Here is a 6387-nt window from a genome sequence, read left to right on the forward strand (position 1 = left end):
TCAAAAAAGGGCCATTCGGTCCTAATTACCCTTGCTTTGCTTTTGCCTTTGGTGCACGCCGCCGGGAAAATCTTTTCCCAAACAACCCCTACACGTGCTGGCTAACTAATTAAATGAGGGGAGGGGAGAGACCAGGTTATTTTATCCTCCTGGTCTTTTTCTCTATGCTTATTGTGTGAAAAAGCTCTTCTGTGTTATCGTTATTAGTATTTTTGTGGTGTTGTCTGCATAATTGCCTGAGGTGGGTGAACTCAGGCATCGGGGCTGTTCCGCACATCATTTCTTCTCTTGCTTTCCTCTTGTTGAGCCAACCAAGCGTCTTCTTTATTTATTTTAATTCTTTAAAGCAAAAGTAGATCATGGACTCCTGATGCACTTTGTTCACAGAAGCACATTCTGACTCCTTTCCCTGGCTGGCTGAAGACCACCCCCCCCCCCCCCCCCAGTTTTCCTCTAAGTTCAGAAACCAAAGTTCTTGAAGCTCACTTCTCAACCCATTTCCATAGGATCTCCCTCCCTCGCCAAAAAGAACGGTGAGGAACGATGTGTGTGTTTTTAACCCCCTTGGGTTTCGATTGCAGATATATCTGAAGGGCTCGACCTCACTTGCCGAGGGCTTTACCCCCTTAAATTGGGGACTCGGGTCCCTTCACGTCGCTGGATTCAGAGGAGACGCCAGGCTTCCCCGCGCCAGCAGTTTTCTAGGCTGTGGAGCTACGCGTGCAAACCAGCCCGAGCTGCATATCCCCTCGTGTCCACTAGAGGTCACTGGCCCCTCGCGGCTCGCGGCGGGACCCGCCGCCTCCGGCTCCTCCAGCTCAAATTAGCCGCGTTAATTAACACCCGAGTCCATCAAAACGCGTTCCTCCGCACGGTGCTGCGGCAGGGCTTATATAGGCAAACCAAACCCAGCCCAAGCAAACCTCCCCAAACCCAACACTTCCAGCATGTCCAAAATGCGAGACGCCTGAGTTAACCCGGGGCAAGGTATAGTGCCTTCACGCTTTAACTTTTGTTTGCGGGGCTTTGCTAAATTGCGGTGAAGATCAGGTTCTGCGAGCGCTGGTTGGCGGCCCGGCTCTGCGCTCCAGCTCCGGGAGGCTGGGCGGCGCGCCTTCCGGCCCCTCCAGCAACCTGGTCCTGGGGGCGGATGACTCCAACTTGGTAGCCACGGGGAGAAGGGCTCAGGTCCACACCGTCCTAGGTGCACACGAAAGTAAAAGAATATTTATTTCTTTATTTAGGCTGCGAAGTACCCCCCCCCCCCAAAAAAATATATGCCCAGATGTCTTTGAAATGGGTGAAGGAAAGAAATAGAAACAACGGTTTCTCGTGCCGATTGATGGGGTCTGGAGAAGGGAGGGGGGCGAGAAGGAGGCCAGGAGATGGACTCTGGTGAATGTGACCCGCGAGTGAGGGAGAACCTGCAAATGTCCAGGGAGGGGGCCTGCCTTTTGCTGAGTGCGCGCGAATTTCTTTTTGTTTTATTTTGTTTTTAAAAGATCCACACGGAACTTGAGATACAACTTTAAAAAAAAACCAAAACTGAAAACCATTTTCCACAATGGAATGTCTCAGGGCCTTAATTAAATCCCTAAGAACTGCAAGAAACGAAGTCAGGGTTTATTCCAATAGCACTGGCCAAGTTCATGATATTTGTAAACCGCCATGACAAGTTCCTTTGACGTGGTGTCCTGGTAGGCGGACCAGTATGCCAAGGAGCTCGTAATTCTTTTGGCTAGAAATCTTGGACAGGAATACGGTTCCTAACAGCGGAGTTTACGCGGTGCACTCCGAGGTCTTTCGCGTTATCCGGGAAGCAGGGGCTTGGGCTGTGAATATCCTAGCGGTGTGGGTACTGACCTTTTCCACAGTCATTGGTGCAGACTTTCGAAGAGCTGGACACTGGGGTCTCTGAAGAGTGGGATTCTGCGCGTTAACCACCGTTTGCGCAAACTGCTCAGTTCAGGCTAAAGATACCTGATGCGTCCTCATTGTGGGACAGAGCTTCTCTCGTGTTGGTTGTTTAATGACGGCCAATTAATGAAGCTACTGTCCGCCTTCAGGGCAGGGGGGCCCCCCTCTCAGGCCACGCCCTGGGTACCTCCAGAGTCGCCATCGATAGCACCCAGGTGGCGGGCGCTGGGCGGAAGTGAGGGTTCCGGGAGGCCCGGCCGCAGGTGCCTTCCCTGCGGGTAGGGAGGCTGAGGGGCCCCCAGGAAGCCCACCCCCGCCTGAAGCAGGGAGGGGTGTCCCATGTTTCCTGAGAGGACTCTGGGACCTGGAAACCGGGGCTTTGATGTTTCCCATCCCCAAGGTACCGGGAAGCCACCTGAGGCTCCCTCTCCAAGACCCAGTCCCCAGCGTTCCCCCACCCGCAGGCGCAGGCGCCGCCCTCCAGCCCCACATTCGTTCCTCTCCCCCTCGGCCGCCAGCGCCGGAGCCGCGCCAGCCCGCACAGCCCGCACAGGTGTCAGCTTGGGCCGCATTATGTAATGGACTTGGCAGCCCCGCTCTTGCCAAACAGAGTAAGGAGGGTGAGGTCTCTCTCTCCTGTCTTTTCTTTTTTCTTGTCCTTTCTTGTTGACTACACCTGGTGTCAGGTGTACTTGATCCGCAGCAGCAGGTGTTTCCTTTGGCCGGAAAACACCGAGTGGAAAGGCGGCCCAGGTCCCAGTGGTCCCCGAGAGGGGCCTTCGGCAGGCCTGGCCCTGGGGTGAGCCCCCAGCGTCCCCTCCCGGAGCCGCTCACCTGAGGTCGCCAGCAGCAGCTCACGTGGCCTGAAGTCCAGGCGCAAGTGGAGTGAGGGGTTGTCTCTCTCTCTCTCTCTCTCTCTCTCTCTCTCTCTCTCCTGACCAAAGTCCCTGTGGTAGACACTATGGGGTTCCACCCATGACTATTTGTCTTTATTAGCCTACCGGTTCCCTGAGAATGTGGGTAAGTGTGAGCTAGGGAGCAAAATTCGGGGATTCTAGGGAAAATACCTTCATTTCTATGGCTTTACCTGAGAGCTGCATCGGAGGCGCCGAACTCTTAAAAATCAACCAAAGGGAGAGCTAGTCGGGGACCCTTTCTAAGGTGCAAAACCACAGGACTCTTGCCCAATTAGAATGAAAACCATTTTACCAATTTTGGCAAGCTGTGGAAGGGTGTTACACATACTGTCAGCCTCCATTTTATTAGGCAAAAAAAAAAAAAAAAAAAAAGGAATGGTGACATTTCCCTCTCCAAACTTTCAGTTTACCTGTGAGCACCTTCCTGGCATTTGATGCTAAGGGCTGGTTTGAACCCTTAGAGACCAGAGGAAAGGTTTGAGCCTTACTGAGCCAAATGCTTAACTCTGGGGAGTGGGCTGAATGTTAAATGATAAAACAGGGAATCATGTGTAAGTGACCAACTCGAAGGCTAAATCTGAATCTCCGTCCCCAAAAGACTAATGGATCTCATTAAAGGGCATACGAAGGTTAAAAGCAAAGCCTTAAAGAGTTAGGACAGTAACTGGGAAGACAGTGGTCAGGGGCTGGGTGTTCAAGTGGTTATTGACAGGAGGTTTGGGCAGGTATCCAACTCTTTATTTCAGACTGATAAATGCAACTGAACACTCACACTTGTAAAAAGACTTGAGTTGCAACTCCACAAATAAAAACATGTCTTACCCTGTTTCTGAACTATTTTTTAATGTATTATATCCTGAATGGGAGAATAAAAAACACTTAGTACTAAAAAAAACAAAAACAAGTCTTTCTCTGGAGGAGCTCCCACTACAGAGGTAAGGCTGCCAGGTAAAGCTGGAAGACCCTTTACTCTGATAATTACATGACCCCAAAGTGCTCCTGGACCTCTGTGTTAAATGTAGCACACCCTAGTAATGACTACCTATAAATTAGATATTTTAAAATCTTGTAAATGATAAGCAGGGAGAAGAGTAATATCTGCAGGGGAATTTTTTAAAATTTGAACTAGCTCCATTAAGTATGTCATGGTCGAAACTGTTTAGTAGTGAATTCTTGCTCTCCTTGGTGCAGAAGCCACTAATTGTTGTCACTGGCGCTCTCAACAAAAAGAACCCGGATGCAGTACCTCTTACCCATACCCCATGAGTTTCTTCCTGAATCCCATTTGCTGGATCTCATCTGCCAGCTGAAGTCCTGTAGTGATCTGGGTAGGTACCAGCCCTCCAGCCCTGACATGCAGCCGTCTGTTCCTGGGTGGAACTTGGAGATACAATTACATTTTTATGCCAAAAGGACAAAATGGTTTTGCCCAGAATCTGGTTGTGCTTTCAAGTTACCAGCCCTGCCTAATCACGTGGTGCTTAAAAGACTAATAACCTTAAAGCAAACTCCTCAGTGTGGTCACCACTGAATCAGATTAGATTTGAGAGGTTTTCTTGAGTCCCCATGCAGTGGTTCTCAACCTTCCTAATGCCGCGACCCTTTAATACAGTTCCTCATGTTGTGGTGACCCCCAACTATAAAATTATTTTCGTTGCTACTTCATAACTGTAATTTTGCTACTGTTATGAATCGTAATGTAAATATCTGATATGCAGGATGTATTTTCATTGTTCGTGACCCACAGGTTGAGAACCGCTGCAAGGGTCCCAAACCTGGGGAAGGGGCAGGCCAGGCAGCTGTCGTTAGGGCATCAGTGTCCAGTTGTGTCTAAATAAAGCCTTTGGGGGCATTTTGCTACTAAGGAAGATAACATCTCTGAGATTTAGATGATTTAAAAGAAATTTAATTTATAAACTTGGCTGTTTAAATATAAAGAAGAAAAGTTTTGCAAACTGCCAAGCCCTACTTAAATACAACCGAAAGTTTCTTTAGTCCTCTTCTACCTTTCTTTTACCTTAATTGTTCTGTGCCTTAAAACTGTACCTTGTGCAGCCCTCCCCTCCTCCAATGAACCCAACTCCAAGGCCTCATTAAAAGCAAACACTGGCTAACAATTTCAAAGACAGAAGCAATTCTCTAAAATGGTATTCAATAAGCAAAGAAATTAATTATTAAGCAATTGTTAAATAATAAAAAAATGAGTTCTCTCTCCATCAAGCCATTGTATGATAGCCTGAATGTTGCTCTTATACAAATACCCATTTCTAAGCATGTGGCTGACCCACGGAATATGTGGGTGGTTCTCTCATCCTCAGAAATGGAGCCTCGAACCCCACCCATGCTGTAGAACCGCGCATGGATGTGAGCACAGCGTGCGCCCCTGGCACAGCCACCACAGTGCAGGCTGGGCTGGGGTTCTGTGTGCATCCTATGTCCTCTCCTCTCACCGCTCTCCAGAAGAATTTTTAAAACTCTGCTAAAGATTAGTAAAATGTTGTCCTCATTTAATAGATTGCCCACCAGCTCGTTTTTGCTGAAAGAAAGTATTTTTTCTTTTTTTGCCTAAAATTAACAATTTTAAAGAACAACTTCTTTTGTTACACTTTTCTTCAAAACTATGGTGGGTACAAACTAGCAACATTTTATCATCCTTGTTCTGGAACAAGTTTCGGCAGGTCATCGGGTTCTAAATCATGCCCAGTGTGCTAACTTAATGTTCAGAGATTTTTTATGTGCCACAGAATAGTTCTAAAACTCTATGGCAATGATAATCCCTTAACTAAATACACAGACGCATTCTTCACTAAACCATCTAGTGGTTTCACTGGAGTGGGAGAAGGATGGTCAGCGTGACATCATCACTATTATTTAAATTAAACTGCTATGGGAGATATAATTGTTAATAAAAGCCATCTTCTCCCCACCCCTCCAGGTTCCCGCCCCCCAGCATTTTATGACCTGCCATCACCTTAAATGTAAACAGAATTATGTTGATCCTGGTAGCCTATTGTATAACTATAGTGTCAAATCTACAGCTCAGCATGGAAATGCAGAGGAAAATTACCATATTTAAGGGAAAGTTGTTTGAAAATATACATATTTATTAGTTTAGGGTGCTGGTGTTCAAACTTTTTCTCTTTATAAGTGTGTGTGTGTGTGTGTGTACACAGATAATTCTATAAACGCAAGTGCACACTTTCAGCGGTACATTAAAAGCTGCCACGTAAGCATTCCATGGGGCTGGCTTAATAGTACATTCAGCAGAGGACCAATGGGCCTTCTAGGTGGGAAAGTATGCTCCTGTTTTTAAAGTCCCATCACTAGATGAATCGGTTTTGTGCCAGTCTGAGACTTCACCTGTACCCTTCATAGATGCTCTTGTCCAAGAAAACCATTTTAACCACGTTTGGTTCCTGACCATTGCTATAATGCCGCCCCCCTTCCTTCTTTGTAAGGACTCTTCGTTTTTAAGCCTATTTGTGTATTTAATAATAATAAACAATCCTTGATGTACAGAAACTCAGGTGAACTGATCCCAGCCCCGCCTTGA

At 47.3% G+C, this 6387-nt stretch overlaps 1 long non-coding RNA gene across 1 annotated transcript in view; it reads right to left on the reverse strand.

Moving 5' to 3' along the window:
- Positions 1 to 6387, reverse strand: part of LOC132233441 (uncharacterized) — a 55458-nt gene that overhangs the window by 39302 nt on the left and 9769 nt on the right. The gene's annotated exons all lie outside the window — the stretch shown is intronic.

Source organism: Myotis daubentonii, chromosome 4, assembly GCF_963259705.1.
Source record: "Myotis daubentonii chromosome 4, mMyoDau2.1, whole genome shotgun sequence".
NCBI lineage: Eukaryota > Metazoa > Chordata > Mammalia > Chiroptera > Vespertilionidae > Myotis > Myotis daubentonii.